The 12,680-nt window shown below is 34.5% G+C and overlaps 1 protein-coding gene across 2 annotated transcripts in view; it reads left to right on the top strand.

Annotated features, from left to right (window-relative positions):
- The window catches only part of Mdga2 (MAM domain containing glycosylphosphatidylinositol anchor 2), a 766,587-nt gene that overhangs the window by 517,922 nt on the left and 235,985 nt on the right, over positions 1-12,680 (top strand). The window lies entirely within an intron of this gene.

The raw sequence follows: 12,680 nt of genomic DNA, 5'->3' as shown, positions 1-12,680 counted from the left end.
CAGAAGGAAGTCATCTTTTATCCAAGAAATGTTTGGCGTATTTCTAAAGCTTGTTACAAAGCAATACGGGGAAAAATAACTGAAAGAGACTGTATGTTATTATGTGTGAAATTTAGAGAATTCTAGTGTCTTAAAAATACTGTAGTCATAAATTTTCACAAATTACCCTATATATCATTTAAAGAGATTCGGAGGACTATTGGATTCTTTATATAGAAATTTATCATCTAATTTGCTGAAAATGCCTTATGGTTGCAAAGCAAAGTAAGACTCCTTTACAGTGCTATTTTTCAAATAAAAATTATAATGGGTAAATTCAAATAGTTTTTACCAAGATGGTACTTTTGTACAAGAAAGAATTAATGTGTTGATATGTCTAAAACGTTTAGAACATACATTATTTCTTCCCTAGGAAAGAACAACTCAGCAAATTCCAACCAGAGTATTTAGTAAAAATATTAAAGTTAAGATTTTATAAAAATATTTTCCAAAGAACATTTCTACTTTTGTATTTTTCCAATAAGTTGCTAAAACTTTAAATGAAGTCATTAACTTATATGTTTTACGACCATTAGTATTTAATATTTCTCTCTTTCCTGAAGCATATATTCCATGAAGTGTTTTACATCCTCATTAATAAAGCTGTCTTTTTCCTTACACGTTATTTTTTATTGGCTTCTATAGACTTTCACCAGGTGCTTAATGCAGTACTTTCTACTGTAAGGCCATTGGCCTATATACCTACACATATACATTCTGACTCAAGTAGGAGCTCAAGAAATTATTGCAGAATAAATGAATGAATAAATGAGCAAATAAATAGCAAAAGATATTCAACAGCCTGTTATAAAAGAATATAATATATTACTAACTGTAACATATTGCTCCTGTCATGAAATATACTGTAAATTATTCTAACTTTGTGTATATTTTACTTAAATTTAATTTTTAATTTCTAAAAGTAGCATACAAGGGATTGCTATTATTATGGTATTTTGAACAATGTAAATTTTAGTGATTCTCCTTCTCCTTAATCGAGTTTCTATATTTTTAAAGGGTATTTATTTATTCATGTCTGTGTAGGCGAGAGATTGTGTGACTGTGAGTGCATGTGTGCATTACACATATAAACACCAGAGGACAGCTTTGCTTTGCTAGGGTCTTTTCTCTTCTTCTGCCTTGTTTTAGGACAGAGTCTCTTATTTTGGCTGTTGCACTACAAATATTGCTTTCTGGCCAATTCTCTGTATCTGTATTCTGTCTCATCATAGTAGTGCTGGTGGCATGGGTGGTAAGTGAGGATAAACCATATCCTCCATCAATAATGTATAGTGAGTGTGTGTGAGTGTGTGTATGTGTGTGTGTCTGTGTGTTTGTGTTAGAGAAATCAGATCATCCATGAAGGAAAAAAAAAACAAAACAAAATAAAATGGAACTACTTCCTAGTAGATGGGTAAAGATAGTACAGTTGAGTGAAAAAGAACCAGGTACTAAGTATACCACTTACAATTGGCCTTACATTTCTTACATTTGAACAGTTCTTTATTAATTTGTTGTTGTTGTTTGGTTTTTAGTTTTGGTTTGGTTTGGTTTTTTGTTTTTCCAGACAGGGTTTCTCTGTGTAGTTCTGGCTGTCCTGGAACTAACTCTGTAGACCAGGCTAGCCTTGAACTCAGAAATCCACCTGCCTCTGCCTCCCATGTGCTGGGATTAAAGTCACCTGCCACGACTGCCCGGCCTTTAAAATTCTTAAGCTGTTCTCTGCTATTTTATCTCTATAACTATAATGGCAGAAGCCAATTGTGGCTTCATTTCTATGTTTTGGGCTTTATCGTGTCTTTTTATATGGCTTGACATGTAGTATATCGGCTCATATAGATTAAAATATATTCCTTTAGCTTAATCTGAGACTGAAGCAAATCAATGAAAACAAAAACCATTTAAAAACCAAACTTAAAAAAAAAAACTTAGCATTTTATATTGTGGGGATCTATAGTTTTTACAGTTGCATATTGCATGTGTTGGGAAAGACTGTCAAACCTGAAGAGTTATTTTAAACTGACAAGTTTCCAGCACTTTAGTTTTGTGTTGGAGCTAATGAAAGGAAATTCTAGCCAAAAGCAGAGTGTTTTATTAGATATAAATAAAGGCATCTTATTTCATTAGCAATATTAGAATAAAAACTGGCAGATTTCCTAAAGCCTATTAAAGAAGCTGGCTCCTTTTGTTGCTAAGATGACTTTTAATGAGAGGAGTCATAGCTACTATTTTTACAGAGGGCAGAGTTGTGCATTCTCACAAACGTTCTGTTGAAAATTTCAACATTGTCTTCTATTCTATTGGTCCCCACATTAATGTAAATGATTATACAGAAAACAAATGTTTGCCTTCTTTATAAATCATGCATTGGTAAAGAATCTTTTATTGATATTTATTTTAAAAATTAGTATTGAAACTGTGGAAGACAATTGAGATTATGGTCCTTGTTTCAGTCTTCCAACAACTTCAGTCAGATACCTCATTTGCCTAAGCTTTGATGCAGTCAAACCAGGTGTGCTCTGGTGCCTTTCCTGTGTGGTTTTTGCTCAGGGTTGGAAGGGTTTGTGCATTTCACATAGATGAAGGCATAGTAGCTCCCAAAGTGCATCAGGAGCAAATTCAGTGGCTACCATCTTTATGCAAGCAGAGATATAAATCAATAGTGGTCTCTAAGCCAAGTTTATTGTTCTTCTGACATGAAAGAGAAGTGCAGTCTTAGGGACATGACCAATGTGTTATCAGTCATTCTGCTAGAGATTGTTGTGGCACACACAAAATATTAATCCTGTGTCTTACACTGTGTTGTACACTATAGAAAGATAAAAATTATATTGTGAATGTTACAATAAGTTTGGTTAATGTTCTTTGTAACAAATATGTCTGTAAAAATTGAATTTTGGAATTTATAACTCTGGTAGTGGACAAAAATAGATAAGTATAATTTACTTTGAATAAACTTGCAATTGAAAGCTCTGTAGTTATTTAAAGTTATTAAGTAGCATCAATCTGAAGACCTGTTTACAAAATGCCCAAGACCCACAGCAAGCTAACATAGAAATACCATCAATGGTAACAGTTCTTCAAAGTTCTTAAAACAAAGCCATTTCCCTTTGACTATATTGCTGGGTCTGGTTTATACCTACTGAAGCAGTATTCTGATATGAGACCTAGGAATACAGACACTGGAAAAAGTTTAAATGATTTCTTTGGATAACAAGATCATGTCTTTGAATTTAGAATGTTTTAATGAACTCACTCCATTCTGATATATGAGCTTTGGTTAAAGACATGGAGTTGCTGCTGCAGCATCTATGAATCCTCTGGAATGGCAGAGTCATCTACAGATTAAGAAACAGTGTGTTGTCTTGGTTTTCCTAGGATGAATTAGCATTGCAGTTCAATTCTATATCAAGCTAAGGAAAGTGTTCAAAATTTTGGATCCTTAATGAGGACACTATTAAAATGTGTCCTGTCACATTAGTATCAGTGTATATTACATCACATTGCACTACATTAAATTAGCCAGATTGTGTTAACCCTATTATATCTGTTCTTAACATTTTATATAAAAAATGATATAGCAACATATTTATTTATTTCCTGTCACTCACAATGACCAAGAGACTTGTGATCTATTCCAGACCTTGATGGTTATTGTCTCCTCTTGAAGAAAAATTACATTAGTCCTTTTCTGTTGAACTACTGATGTAGTTTTATTTATCACAGCTGATTAAAATAAGTCCACTTAGATTTGTAAATTTATAATCTCAATAAATATGTGTATATTTGAAATGATCATAATTATGGGAGCAAAGTACAAATTATTTAAAATATGTATCTACAACCTAAGGGTACATAGAAATTATGATAAATTTTTCATTTATTTTAATGTATTTCAAGCACTTATATGTTGATGCCTCATGATTTCAATGGCAAATAAGAATTAAGTTGCTACCTATATTAGGATGAAAAACATGTTTTGAAGGGTGATGATGAAGGCTATAAAGAAACAAGGCAGGTGGGGCTAATTTACTTAATTATATAGATCCCTTGATTTAGTCTACACAGCCTTCACATTTATAAAAATTCCCTAATTAAGATGCCTTCCTTAGGTGAGGATTACATCCAGAGAGTAATGCATTACAAACGTGGTACTGTGTCAACAGGAACAAAACTCGAACACCTCCTCTATCTCTTCCTCATCTGTTTCTCCTTCCTCCTACTCCTCCTCCTTCAGCTCCTTCCTTGCACTTCCTTACTCACCACTTTCCATACCTGTCTCTGTCTCTATCTCTCTGTCTCTCTGTCTCTCTCTCTGTCTCTGTCTCTCTCTCTCTCTCACTCTCTCTCTCTCTCTCTCTCTCTCTCTCTCTCTCTCATCCTTCAATCTGTCCATCAATTGTCCCAGAAGCAAACGTTTTAAGAAAAACATCTCTTGTGCTTGGGATCTGCCATTCTTTTACGTAATGTAACTCAGAGCTCTCTCACAATCAGCTGTGAAATGGAATATAAAACATTGTATGCTCTGCTCTTTCCATGGTGGTCTCCTATGTTTAGAGGTATGAAGCCTATGTTTTATAAGAAATAAAATATTATTTTAGTTGGTGCAATTTTATAGCCAAAGTTATGAAATAAAATATATAAGCACACTTCTTTTTATAACATCCACATTATCAGAGGTGCCAATTTAAGTTCAAGAGAAAGAAGTATTGGGAATTTTGTTCTTGTACATAAACACTAACCTTAGCCACTTTCCTTAGCCAAGGTTATTTATTTCTTATTTTCTTTTCTAAGTTACTGAATTCAACTGGCTATAACAGAATCTAAGTGACAATTATTGCTGACTAGAATCTAGGTATGTTATCTTATTAACCATCATTTGTATTAGAAGGACTGGTTTTATGAGATATATCTAGAACAGAAAGGAGGGTGTCCTATACCAGCCTGGGTGGGCTGCATTAGCATGATGCCACACACTGGGAGGCACAAGCAACAGAAATATATCTATTCTTATGATTTTAGAAGCTACAAATTGCAGGATCATTCTTTCTTGACAGTTGGCTCCTAGTAAGAGTTGTCTTCCTGAGTTGCCATCATTAGGTGGTCACATGGCTTTCCTCTGAGGGACATGGAATGAAAGACCTGTACATATTCTTATTCATGTAAAGAACAACAATATCGACCAAACAGACCCCCCAGAGCTCCCAGGGATTAAACCATCAACCAAGGCATACACATGGAAGGACCCGTAGGTTCAGCTGCATATGTAGCAGAGGATGGCCTTGTTGGATATCAATGGCCCTTGGTTCTGTGAAGGCTCAATGCTCCAGTGTAGGGGAATGCGAGGGCGAGGAGTGGGTGGGTGGGTGGGGGTGCATCCTCATAGAAGCAGGGGAGGGGGTATTGCATAGGAAGTTTCAGAGGGCGAAAACGCCAAAAGGGATAACATTTGAAATGTAAATGAAGAAAAAAGATATTCATTCTTAGGTCAGTGCCACACTTATTAAACATTAAGTACATTTTGTTTTATTTCTATTAGTTCATTTCAAAATAGCACTCTATTGTGACTTTTTATAGCCCTATAAACTTTGTTTTGGGAAAATAGAAAGAAAGTAACTCTAAGGTAAGAGAAGGCTGAATCCTAAGAAAGACAGCCACAATTTTATACTCTCAGGATCACTATTTTTTAAAGGCAGGGTCACGATGCTAATAGTGCCATTATATGACAGTAAAGTCTGTGCACTTGTTGTGGTTATAATTTTTTATTTAGAATATATATTTTTTATATTTATTATATATATTTTTATATTCAGTATATGTTTTTATAGTTAGTATATGAAATACTAGGGAAAGTTTTGACTTTTGTTTTTTCACCTTTAAATCTTAGAACCTTTATGATATCAGAAAGGAGCAATTGATGTTACCTGGAACAACAGGGTTTACCAATACAGATGCCAATATTTAATGTTACATGTTGTTAGAGTGGTGTTGACGATAAATTTTTTTCCTGATCAGGCATCATGTATTACACCTGCAACCTTGGTGTTCGAGATGCTGAGGCAGGAGGTTTATAAAGAGTTTGAATCCAATCTGAATTGTGTAATGAGTACTAAGTCATTAATGGCTAAAATATAAGTCCCTGTCTCTCTCAACGGGGCCCACATGGCGTGGGTTATTGTTCAGAGAACTTTTTTGTAAATGTTTATATTCAGAAATTTAGGATGCAAATTCTCGTTCTGGCTGTAAGTATCTGCATCTGTCTTAGTCAGGTGCTGGTTTTGCTAATGTTTTTAAACTTCTTAAAATTAGGGATAACAAAATCAAAAATATTCACAGTATGCTCTTATAGGTAATAAATTCTAGATATATAAAACATAAAAGTATTTGATTCATAGAAAATACTCTGTAGATAATATTTGCAATAAGATTTATAATATAAATAGTAGAAGAAAATATGATTGCAATCATCAATCAAGCTAAAATGGTAAAGAAAATCTCAAAATTTGCTGGGATTATTCTTTCATTGACTAATGGCAGTCTGAAAGAAGTTCATGATCAAGTTTTATGGTCATTATCAATAAACTTCTCTCTTATATGCGAACACCATTACCCATAGAAATCTACAGAAATTAATATTTACAATGCATATAATTTTTGTGACCTGTTCTTGACTGTTTTTTTAATATTAAAAATAGTTACATTTGTATCCAACAGAAAACAAACTCAAAGCGATCTTTATAAGTTCTTTGTCTCATAATTTTGTATCAGGCCTTTTAAATTGTTTATCATACTTACTATTATTATTATTATCATTATTATTATTATTATTATTATTATTATGTGCTTTCTCTCTCTTTTACTCTATAGGTCTTTACATATATATTATGGCTTCAAATTCAGTGATTTTTATGTGATTCCTTAATATGCCTTTTCTTTTTTCTTTCTTGTTTTTAATCTTTTCTATTAGTTATTTTATTTATTTACATTTCAAATGTTATTCCCCTTCCCAGTTTCCCCTCCACAAATCCCCTCTCCCCTCTCTCCCCTCCCCTTGCCTCTATGAGGGTGCTCCCTGACCTGCCTGCCCACTCCTGCCTCAGTGCCTAGCATTCCCCTATCCTGGGTCATCACCGACCCTCCACTGGATCTTGTGCTTTTTCTTGTTCCTTTTTCTACGGTTAGTTTTTGTCCTCCGCTGATATGTTAGGTGTTGTTTTGCCTTATATATTTTATTCTATTATTATCCTATGGAAGCCTGTTAGTGTTCTAATGAGAAACAAAAAGTAGGAGAGGAAGTGGGAACGGACTAGGAGAAGCAGCAGGAGGGGAAACTGTAGTCGGGATATATTACGTGAGAAAAAGATCTATTTTTAATAAAAGACAAAAAAAAAAGAGTTCATCAAGCAAATAGAGGAAACACAGGAGGTTGTCAATGCACACCAAATCCTCTATCTAAGTGCGCTCTCGTTTCCTAAGGTAATCAAACCTGAATGTCCCCCAGTCTCACTAATGCAGCTTCAGATATCGGAAAACATAGACGATGACTTCGTCGTCAATTGGGGAGAAAATGTAATGGTCATTACGAGGTTTCAACTTTACTCTTCCTGAGAGTTTCCACAGCAACAAGATGACCCAGATTTTCCAAAATTCTATTGCCATAGTAACAGAAAGTTTGCAAGTTGCCGGGTTCTCCGTCTACCTGTCTATTTTATTGTCCTCCCAATAAATTTTTTACATCCCTGGTATTCACATTTATTTTGAGACTGTAGATTCTTATATAAAACATACCTTATTGACTAGTAACTTTCCTAGAAGATACAATAATTAAAATAATAATAATAAATGGCAAAAAATATGAGTATTACCATAAGAAAGCCTTAAAGGAACTTAATACCACCGGGTTTAGTGATTGTGTCACTGCGTTGGCAAAGGTAAATTAAGCACTAGGTTTTCATTTTCCTAATCCCAAGAATATAAATTTTGTATTTTAAAACTGAAATTTGTGAGCATGGTATGGCTTTTAGCACTTTTCCAGTTTCTAACAAACCTCTTAAGCATCCTGTCACCTGCCTGTGGTGACTAAAACCCGCATGGCATGTGAGGCTGCTGCTTCTGAGACACAGTTACTAACCTCTTCCAGTCCCCAGGTCAGCCAAGGCAGACCAGCCTTTTCAGCTGGGCTGTTTCAGTCCACAGAGTGTTTTCCATGGATGGGGGAATGGAGATGGGAAAAGGAACTAGGGGAGAATAGGAAAGGACTATGCTATACTTGCTATCAAATTGTGCAATTGTTTTTCTAAAAACACACTGCTGGTCATATGTGTGCACCTAAACCCTTAATACCACAGGCTCTGTGAAAAAAAAAAAAAGCACACTGCACATGCAAATCTTTAAGCCATTTGAAAACATTTATTTGGGGCTTGTAATATAACAAAGTTATCAATCTAAGGTTTTATTCAGCTTAATAGTTTTGATTTAAAAGATAGTGGGATCCGTCAACTGAAATTATGTAAAATAAAAAAAAAAAACAGTGCATTTATGTTTTTCCTTGCACCAGGGATTTTTTCCCCCCAAATGGAGGTATTTCTTTAAGGAAAGTAAATATTTTAAACTCGTTTGTTAAATAGTTGTAAAAGACAAAAAATTATTGAAGTTTGTTTACACGTGTACCCTTGATTTTTGTTTTTATTTTTCAAGACTCAACAAAGACAAGGAACAGCTCTTGTCAAGTTCTTTGACACCTGCTCCAGCTCATATAATCAGTTACAGTATACAAGAATGATAATTTGCATGTTAACACACAGGTCAACACTGCTGAAGCAGCAATGATTTTTTTTTTTTTCATCTCATAAGAAGTTCACAGATTCGGTCCCAATGACCCCTTATCCTGTCAGATTGCTCTCACTAAGGATGGTCAGAAAACCAGAGGTTGCCACAGTTTGTTTTTTCAGTAGAAAGAAAGTCCCAGTTTAATTAATCTATTTCCATGTCTCAAATTACATGAGGTTTTTTTCTTTCTTTCTTTTTGTTTGTATGATTTTTTTGACTGTTGGAAACCTGAATGCTTTTGGTAAAATTAGAAATTTTCTGAAATGCTGGATTATCTATTTTTAAACAAGCAGCTGATTTAAAACTTGTCTGGCAAGTTTGGAGTTCTAGTTCTAGTTTCCTGAGGGGTTTGGGATTTTGTGAATTACTGACTAGGATAAACAACCCAGGTTGTTGCATATAGCTGATCCTATTGCCTGTTCTCTTGGACTCTGCAAGTCCCAGGTGTTTTAAAGCCTCTGCGTTCAGAGCAACACAGAACTGTGTAGTCTGCCAGTGATGTAATGTACCACCCAGAAAACTCTGTGTGGCTGCTTCCTGTGTTTTGTTGTTTTCTTTCTTTCTTTCTTTTGGTGTTTCTTTTTGTTTTCATTTGTCTTTGTCTTTGCCTTTGTTTTTGTGGTTGAGATATTGTCTCACTGTGTAGTCCTGACTAGTATGAAACCTGCAATTCACTATGTAGATATTCCTAATAGCCACTCACATTCGTCACAGTCCCCCTACTTCTGCCTCTTGAGTGCTGGGATTGAAGTTGTACACCCCACCCATTGTCAATGCTGGCTCATATAAAGGCTTCATCAACTCTAAGTGAGAAAGCATGTATTTGCAAGAGCTTTTGTGGACTCGGTCCATTCCCTATAAGGTGGTGATTTTTATCAACTCCTTCAACTCTGTGGATTTGTTTTGCTGTTAAACCATATTGATAGTGAGATCAGTGGGAAAAAGTGATGAACAGAAAACCATAATATTTTACTTCTATTTATCACAGTTATAATAGCAACAACAAAATTTAGAAGAAATGTGTCAAGAAATAGGTGCAGAACTTCCCAGTGACCCATAAGCCTTAAGATCTTTGCATTCAAAGTAAAAGCTTACAGAATTTGAGACTATTGCTATCTGCTTGAAGAGATTTATAATATAATTCAGGAGAAAAAGGGTCACCAAATCACTTTTGAATTAAATTCAAATTATCACATCAATACATTAGAAATCAACTTTGGTTTAATAGGTATGTATGTATATGCAAGTATATATGAATGTCTGTGTATATATGTGTATGCATATATATATGTATATGTATAAATGTATATATTAAAACTTAAAATTTTATGTATTAAAAACAATGGTAAATATTTTCTCTGCTAATATATTCCAGTAGCTCATTAATCTAATAAGAACAAGTGTAGTTTTTCTAGTTTGCTGGAACTAGAATGTGAAAGCTTTATTTCTAGTAACTTTGGGGATGAATTACTGACAGAATATTATGTACATGAATTTCTGTGTAGAGAGGAAGTAAATTAAAAAGTGATTTACTGTTTTATCTTTCATTAGAAAATAGTATCGAGATAGTTTTATTGCTCTTCACCATCACCTTAAGAAACATTCCATTTTGTGTGTCTTAAATTTTTTTTCTATATTTTGTATTTGAAATCTAAGCACCTTCCTTATCACATAGCAGCACTGTCCTAAAACAAAGAACAATATATGTAAATATTCTGTCTGAAGCCCCAAGATAAGGACTAGAGCTACTTAAGTGTTGGTACAGTCTCATTTGAAATAGATCTATAATACCTGAATTAGGCAGAAGTTAGTATTCACAGGAAGTCAACATGATGCTTTAGTGACAGGGAGTACAGGGTGCATACTTTCAAGCTCCTACCTTCTTCAGGGAAAAGCACAACTTTGTGCCTTTGTATTCCAATCCACTGAAACAACTCCACCTGCATACAACACTTGGAATTATAGCCATCTCTTCAGTTCGTTTTTTTTTTTCTGTTTTAAGATTTATTTTTATTTATATGAGTACAATGTAGCTTCTTCAGATACACACCAGAAGAGTGCATTCATCCCATTACAGACGGTTGTGAGCCACCATGTAGTTTCTGGGAATTGAACTCAGGACCTCTGGAAGAGCAGTCAGTGCTCTTAATCGCTAAGCCATCTCTCCAGCCCTGTTTTTTTTTTTTTTTTTTTTTAATACCACTGTAAATCTGTTTCACTTAAATGGGAGACAAAAAGTATGTGTGTGTGTGTGTGTGTGTGTGTGTGTGTGTGTGTGTGTGTGTGCTATTGATGATTATAGGTACACTGGTGCACTGCATATCTTCAGAAGTTATTAATTTTGCTTGGTTAATGCTTTAATGCACATGATTAGTAATGCTCGACTTCATTCTCCCTCAAACCCTGGCAAACATTAATCCATACTGAATCTGATTGAATGTGTTAGATACTCTTTATGAGGAATATCATATAGTGTGTGTTAACTGCTTATTTTTCTTTAAAAAATGTCCTCAAAGTTCATTCATGTTTTCACATATTACAGGAATTTTCATTTTGAATGACATAATTGTTATGTCTTATGCAGATGATACAGTTATATATCCATATATTAATTACTATATAATTTACTTTTTCCCCTGTTTTTTTGGCTATCATGGTGTAATGAATATGAGTCCTTATATCTCTGTGTCTTGATTTATTTATTTATTTTTTGATACTATTCAGGATCCTAAAAAGCATTTCATTCAAAGTAATCTGAAAGTTAAATATATTTTTTATTGATTTTGATTCTCCATGCTGATTCTTGCAACACTGTTTTGCTCCATTCACAATGTGAAACCTTCTCATTTTTCCAAAACATCACCATACTACTCTGTATTAAAAACTAATTAGTATCCTGAAATGTATGGGTAACGTTATATTGGTTTTTTTTCATTCTCTAGTAGTTATTGATAACAATTAAAATGTTTTGCCTATTCCTATTAGCCTTCAGTATGTCCTGAAAGAAGTCTATTCAAGTTGTGAGCCACTTTTAAAACTGACTTATTAGGATATATGCATAAATAATATGAGATTGCTATATATTTTAGACATTAACTGCCAATTTGTGTGAAGTACAAGTATTTTCTTCCTTTCTGTGAATTGTGTTTTCCTCCAGGTGGTGATCTATTTGCTATCATCAAACAGTTCAGTTTGATAAAAATCACTGTTGTTTATAATTTCCTGCCTCTTTATAAAAGTAATAGTGTAGCCTCCCCTCCCCCAGCCTTAGGGTTCCACTGTTTACACCTGGATGGAGCTTGCCGGCTCAATCGTTCTGCCACACCCACTGCTAGAACCTGCTGCCTTGCTATTGGTCCCCGGGACTATTTGGCGGGAGTCGGGGCCCCGCCTTCCTCTCCTTTATAATTGCGTGCTGATATTGTAAAATTGAGCTTTGATCAGAGTTGCTTTTGACTTGGCTCCGTTCTTTCTCTCGTCGCCTAGCCCCTCTTCTCTTCCAGGTTTCCAAAATGCCTTTCCAGGCTAGAATCCAGGCTGTGATCTGCTGGCCGGACACAACATAATATCTTTGTATTAGTAAAACTTTGTGGGCATTGCCTAAGATATACTAACATCTCTAGCCAGCTTTATCTAGTGGCACATTTCAGAAGGACAGTATTTATAATTGATTTGTTTTGACACTTTTCAAAGTCTGAGACAAATCTTACCACACAGTTAATGCCCAGTGGATCTATTTCAAATTGGCATTTCTTTCATAAAATAGTTTATAAATAGACAACAGCATCAAATTTTAAAGGCTCCCAAACAGT

This window comes from Mus caroli, unplaced genomic scaffold (genome assembly GCF_978045245.1).
Source record: "Mus caroli unplaced genomic scaffold, Mus_caroli_1 scaffold_14, whole genome shotgun sequence".
In the NCBI taxonomy this organism is placed as follows: domain Eukaryota; kingdom Metazoa; phylum Chordata; class Mammalia; order Rodentia; family Muridae; genus Mus; species Mus caroli.
This window is presented reverse-complemented; position numbering and strand designations above follow the sequence as displayed.